The 6,944-nt window shown below is 49.4% G+C and overlaps 1 pseudogene; it reads left to right on the forward strand.

Moving 5' to 3' along the window:
- Positions 1–2,519: 2,519 nt before the first annotated feature.
- LOC115277483 lies at positions 2,520–3,387 on the forward strand (annotated as a pseudogene).
- Positions 3,388–6,944: the final 3,557 nt, after the last annotated feature.

Here is a 6,944-nt window from a genome sequence, read left to right on the forward strand (position 1 = left end):
TCTATGTCCCATTGTTTCTGAGTGGCCCAGCAAACTTTTGTTTACCAACTATTTACTCTTTTTCATCTTCCTGTGAATTGCATTCCTTCCCTTTGAAGTCCCAGACCCCCTACCCTCCTCTCCTTAGCTCGGCAGGTGGGACATAGAGATCTCATTTTGCCTATCTTTGGAATTTCCATGTCTATGTGGATTCCCTGTACATACAAAATTAAATCTGATTTTCTCCTGTTAATCTGTCTGTCTTACATCAATTTGAGTCTTGGTCCAGCTAGGACCTTGAGGGGACAGGAAATTCTTGCTCCCCAAGACCACCGGGGCTTAGAGAGAGGGGACGTGTGGTAGGCTGAGTAATGGTGCCCTAAGAGATGGGCTCCCAATCCCTAGAACCCCCCAATCCAGCCTTATTTGGGAAAGGGGTCTTTGCAGATATGATTAAGTTCAAGGTCTTGTGGTGGAGGGTTTATCCTGCGTTATCTGGCTGGGCCCTAACTGCCATCACAAGCGTCCTTATGGGACAGAGACGGGAGACTGTGCAGACACAAGAGAGGGTGTGGGAAGACAGAGGCAGATGTTGGAGTCATCCACCCACAAGCTGAAGGACCCCTGTGCCCTCAGAAGCTGGAAGAAGCAAGGAACAGATTTTCCCCTAGGGCTTTCCGAGGTCATGCTGTGCTGTGCTCACCTTGATTTTGCCCTGGTGATGCAGATCTCACACTTCCGACCTCCAAAACAGAAAGAATCATTATTTGGTTGTTTTAAATCACCGCGGTTGTGGTCCTTTGTTATAACAGACACAGGAAACTCACACAGGAAATGACTTGTCGCGGCCACCCAGCTAGAAAGTGGAGTTGTGGGGCTTTAAACACAGCAAATGCTCAAAAAACATTACCTGTGATTATTGCTATGTTGCATGTGGGAAGGTGGAGTCGTAGGATAAAATGTCAGAAAGACCATGAATTTGGCCTACTTTGTCCTTCCCAACAGATGGCGTTGGGGAGAGACGGTCTGAGTAACCAGGATTTGATGATTCAGTTTGGGAAGCTATTAACACCGCTGGGTGGGGCTGGCTGAGGAAAATGATGAAATGTTGTTGGGTGAACACCTCACTCCCACTGAATCAGGACCAACCATGAGAGTCAACTGTGCTGGCCAAGCTGGTCTTGCCAATCGGCTTGGGAAGGGTTTGCAACCAGTAGAGCCAGTGATCCAAAAAGATGAGATGACTCCTCTGTGTCTGGCCCTACGTCCCCTGTAACACTTTATTTATTGATGATTTCATCCTCTATTTCTCTTTGGTTCAGAGTAAACACTCAACATGTACTTACTGAATGTGTGAATGCCTGCCCCACCACAGTAAGCTAAGGCCAGCTTGCCAAAGGTTTTTGTGACTCCTCCACTGTTCCTTCCACATCTCCTTTCTCTTCCTTTCCCCTCCCTTATGATCTTGAACAGTTCAATTCAAGAGCCACTGGGGGGGGGCGTAGGATGTCCCAGCAGGTAAGCATCATCAGCGGGGGAATGGGGAGAGGGCGTATGCCGGTCCACAGAGGATGTCATAGCCCAATGGGATGAGGAGGGTAGCCCAGCATGGGTGGCCGGAGCTCGTGCGAGCGCGGAGGGCATCCTCATGGAAAGGGAGCCGAGTTGGGTGGGCTATCAATTGTTGCACGTGGGGGACTGGCCAAATGAATGAATGCATCGAAAACAATGAGAATATACCAGGTTTCTCATGGTTGGACAAGGGAATCCCCAATGTGGATATGGGAAAAAACTGGAATTAGCCCCATGGACTTCAATCATAATTGGATCTATTGAGATGAAATCATGATTTTTTTAAACCTTTTTTTAATGTTTATTTTTGAGAGAGAGAGATGGAGACAGAGTGTGAGTCGGGAAGGGGCAGAGAGAGAGGGAGACACAGAGTCCAAAGCAGGCTCCAGGCTCTAGGCTGTCAGCACGGAGCCTGACGCAGGGCTTGAACTCACGAGCTGTGAGATCATGACATGAGCCAAAGTTGGATGCTTGACCAACTGACCCACCCAGGTGCCCCTGAACTCATGATTTTTAATGTAGCAGAAGACCATCAAGACAAATATAGACAAGTATTGATATAAGTGTGTGTGCATATGTGGGTGCGCACGTGTGTATAACTCTGTCCACGGAGCGGATCTGGGAGCAGTGACACCCCAGTAACAAGAAGCACATGTAGATCTTGGTGTCTGAATACCATTCTCCATTAAAAGGAACCTGGGCTCTTTGGAGAAATTGCCACTTCCAGGACTAGGGTGGGGAAAGGACAAGATAAGCCAGGAATGCGCTGTGCCAGAGAGTAAGGAAGTGCTTAGGAGTGATGGTGACATATCAGAAGGACAGGAACCTGCTGGAAGAGACCATCACGGACCCAATCCAAGATCATTTAGGCACCCAAATAAAGAAAACAGTAACATATCTGTTACCCATGGAATCACTTACATCCGCTTGTACTGATACAAATAAATAAATGGAAAGTTTGATCAGAGATGGACATTTACCTGCTCTCACAGTAGCTCCCTCAGAAATATCTATCTGTTTCAAGGAGGAAAAGAGCAAATGCACTACACAGTGGAGAAGCCTGGCAGATACCGCCTGATACAAGTGATCGAAGTTTAATGTCATCAATAGTGGGACCCGGCCGCTGGTGCCCAGTTCGCTGCTAGAGCCCAAGGGGCTACAGGAGGAGCCGGTGGAGGGATTCCGGGTGACCCTGGTAGAGGAGGGCGACCTGTACAACTGGGAGGTGGCCATCTTCGGGCCTCCCAACACCTACTACCAGGGCGGCTACTTCAAGGCATGCCTCAAGTTTCCCATTGACTCTCCCTGCTCCCCGCTGGCCTTCTGATTCCTGACCAAGATGTGGCATCCCAACATCTAGGAGACGGGGATGTGTACATCTCCATCCTCCACCCCCCAGTCGATGACCCTCAAAGCAGGGAGCTGCCCTCCGAGTGGTGGAACGCCACCCAGAACATCAGGACCGTCCTGCTAAGCGTCATCTCCCTCCTCAACGAACCGAACACCTTCTCCCCAGCGAATGTGGACGCTTCTGTGATGTACAGGAAGTGGAAGGAGAGCAAAGGCAAGGACCGGGAGTACACGGACATCATCAGGAAGCAGGTCCTGGGGACCAAGGTGGACGCAGAGTGGGATGGCATGGAGGTGCTCACCACGCTGGCCGAGTACTGTGTGAAGACCAGGGCCCTGGCGCCCGATGAGGGCTCAGACCTCTTCCACGACGACTACTACGAGGCCGGAGGCCGGAGGCCGAGGCCGAGGCCCCTCGCAGGAGAGGTGCTGCCCAGCCCCGTGGGTGGTCCCCCCAGGTGCCGCCCGCCCTCCCTGCGGGTATAGCCAGTGTCCCGGTCCCTTGGAACCCGCCAGGTGGGACGGGTGGCGGTGGCCTGAGGGATGCAGATCCGCCCCGTGGTGCATGTCTGGCTCCTGCTGGCAGGAGCCAGAGACTTGGGGTCACACTCACTGATTCACTTGTGGTCACCTCTTCTTTCTACTTTAGTTTGCTTGGGATCTAAATAAAACGACTTTATGAGGAAAAAAAAGTCACATATCACCTGTTAGGATGCAATGAGAGACACGCCATCACTTCTGTGATAGCTCGTGATGTATAGAAGCCACAATCTGCATCTAATCTAAGATGCACGGCCTGAATCTAGTCAAGAGGAAATGTCAAGGATGCTTGGGTGGCTCAGTTGGTTAAGTATCTGACTCTAGATTTCAGCTCAGGTCATGATCTCACAGTTGGTGAGTTCAAGCCCGGTATTGGGCTCCTCACCAACAGTACAGAACCTGCTTGGGACTCTTTCTGTCTCTCTGTCTCTCTTCCCCTCTGCTCTCTGATGTTGCCTTTCTAAACAAACAAACAAACAAACAAATAAATAATTTTTTAAAAGAGGAAACGTCAGACAAACAAACAGAGATATTCTTGAAATAACTGCCCTGCCTCTTCACAGTATCCAGGTCATAAGACCCAAAGAAAGAATTGGGAGTGTTCCAGACTGAAAAAGACTCAAGAGACCTTACAGGACAACTAACTAGAGGCAACGTGAAGTCCTGAACTGGACCTTTTTGCTACAAAGGACATCATTTGGTCAAATGGTGAAACTTTAATAGGTCTGACTGTTAGATGGTACTAATGTGCCATGTTAATTTCCTGCACTGACGGATGTACGTATCATGATTCCACTGGAGAACATCCTTGTTTGCAGGAAATACACATTGAAATGTTTACGGTGGTGGGGCCTTGAGTCAGCAACTTGTGCTCCAATGGTTCAGGGTGAAAAAGCTATTTGAATTGTACTTGTAACTTCTCTGTAAGTTTGAGATTGTGTCGAAAGAAAAAAAAGAAATGTTTTGTGTGGCTTACACAGTGTTTTTATTTTTATTTTTTAGGTAGGCTCCAGACCCAACATGGCCTTGAACTCATGACCCTGAGATCAGGACCTGAGCTGACATCCAGAGTCAGATACTTAACCAATTAAGCCACCCAGTTGCCTCTATGTAATGTTTTTTAAAATTTTGAATTCATAACCAACATCTAAAAATCAAGAGATTTAACCCCCAGTGTAGGTTTCCGACTTCTTGAGAAATCTGAAATGCTAACAATTCTAGGCAACGAGTGGCTAGGTGAATAGCCACAGTGCCCTTTGAATGGGCCAGGTGACCTCTTCTCCACAGTCCCCACCAATCCTTATTGTATAAAACCTAGCCCACAGACTCCATTTATGCTACCATCCTGTCCCTTGGGATCAGCCAATCCTATGATAAACTATGGGAATCACCCCAGAGTGGGTACTTAAAACATTTGTTGGCTGACTGGCTGGATGGGTGGGCAAAGATGGGTAGATAGATGAACTTTCAAGATATTCTATTAACCCAGAGCAATGACATTTTTCAACACATTAAATGTATGTTCCATGGCAAAACAGTTCTTATAGACTTGAATTCCTTTTTTTTTTTAATGTTTATTTTTTTACTCTGGGGAGGGACAGAGGGAGTGGGAGAGAGAGAATCCCAAGTAGGCTCCATGCTCGGTGCAGAGCTCAATCCTATGACAGTGAGACCACAACCTGAGCCAAAATCAAGCGGTGGATGCTCAACCGACTAAGCCACCCAGATGTCCCTAGACCTGAATTTCTTGTAGTAGCTGTAGTCTCTGGGTGGTTTAGGTAGGATGGAGCAAGTTGAGAAATCAGGGTGTTGTCTAATGCTGGAGGTCCTCAGAGTAGGTTGTGATCTCTCTGTGGAATTGATGGAGGTGTCTGAAAGATGGGTGGGGTGCTGGCACTGGGTCACGGTGCTGGGTGGGATGGTGAGGCTTCAAGGAGATGGTATCTTAAGATGCCTGAGGTGGGGATGTTGGGTGGGGTGAGAGGAAGCCAAAGTTGATGGCTTGGGCTCCTATCAGTGAGAGATCTGACTTGATGGGACCTGTCAGGGTCTGTGTCATGAGCAAGAATGATGATAGCTTTGTCTCCCTCAGACCCCCTCACTTGCTGACTGTGCTTGGGTTATAGGCTTGATGTGGAACAGCCTCTCTTCTCCCATCTGCCTCCTGAAAGACTAAATTGAAAATATTTAATATAGCTTAGCAATTATTTTTCTGGCACTAGCGATTTCTCATTGCCCTTAAGATAATATCCAAACTCTGTGTCACCCCCTACCTAACCCAATATGCCCCTGCTCACCTCCCTTAGCTAAATAAGCTCCTATCTCTCTACTCTCATGCCCTCCCCTCCTCCCCTCCCCCTTTGCTTGCACACATCCAAGTTCTTTGTCACCTTAAGGCTTTTGTACCTGCTCCAGCCAGTCTGGCTGTCTCCAACTTCACCTTCAGATCTCAGCTCTTCATAGATACTCGTTGCCCAAACCCTACAGCCTCTCTCCCTCAGTCACCCTCTGACATTCTGCTGTTTGATTTTCTTCATTTATAGTTATTAGTGTCTGAAATGGTCTTACTTGTGTGTCGTGTTGTGTTGTGTCCCGAACTGGAAGCCCAGCATCACAAGAGCAGGAATTGTGCTGTTCACAACTTTCATCCACAAGTCCTACCTTGCACAGGGCACAGCACAGACTGGGCACACAAGGAATATTAGTTCCAGAATGAATGAGAAGCTCTCGACAAATGTGTGTTAGGTTTTTTGGTGGAAGATGAGTGTTGGGTTTTAGGACACAAGCATCCAGGTGGGTTGTGGCTGATGTGAATGGTGCTCCAAGTTGCGACAAGCATGTTACCTGGGCTGTTGGTCTGAGGTTAGGTTTAGGGAAACAGGTGTTCGGTGAGGTGGCCGTTGAGCTGGATTGTAAACTGGTCCAGGTCCCTCAGGTAACGTCAGACTCTTCGGGTCAGACAGGATCCCAGATTTCGGGAAACAGGAGTCTTAGCTAGGCATGGCCAAGTTCAGCTTGTGATTTGAGCAATGTCCAACAGGTATAAGATCACTGAAGACGAAGCAAACGTCCCCATTGCTGCAGCTAAAGAGAACTGTGACCCGAACAGCGTCCAACAGGTTACTTGGGGCTGTTGGAGGACAGGCTCTGTTTTTGGGGAAAGAGATGTCCTCAGGGGCGCTGGCTGCGTTGGGCTGTAAACTTGGGCTGGTTGATGGGTTGAGTTGTGACCTGGGCAGCTCTACGCCCTCATTAGGCGAGGACCCTGCGGAAGCCAGTCCGCCCGGGTTGGGGGCGGAGGGGAAACACGCCGCCAAGGTTGCAGGAAACGCCTCCTCCAAGTTTACCTGGGAGCGGCTCACCTGGGCGAACCTAGACTAGCGAGTGCGCGCGCTTCCAGGCCAGACGGGCCGGCCCCGCCCCCTGACCAATGGCGGCGGGGAGGCCGACGGCGGCGGGCTCGGATTGGGTGCGTGGGCGCCACGGCGGGCGCGGATTGGTGC

The sequence above is a fragment of the Suricata suricatta genome, chromosome 14 (assembly GCF_006229205.1).
Source record: "Suricata suricatta isolate VVHF042 chromosome 14, meerkat_22Aug2017_6uvM2_HiC, whole genome shotgun sequence".
NCBI lineage: Eukaryota > Metazoa > Chordata > Mammalia > Carnivora > Herpestidae > Suricata > Suricata suricatta.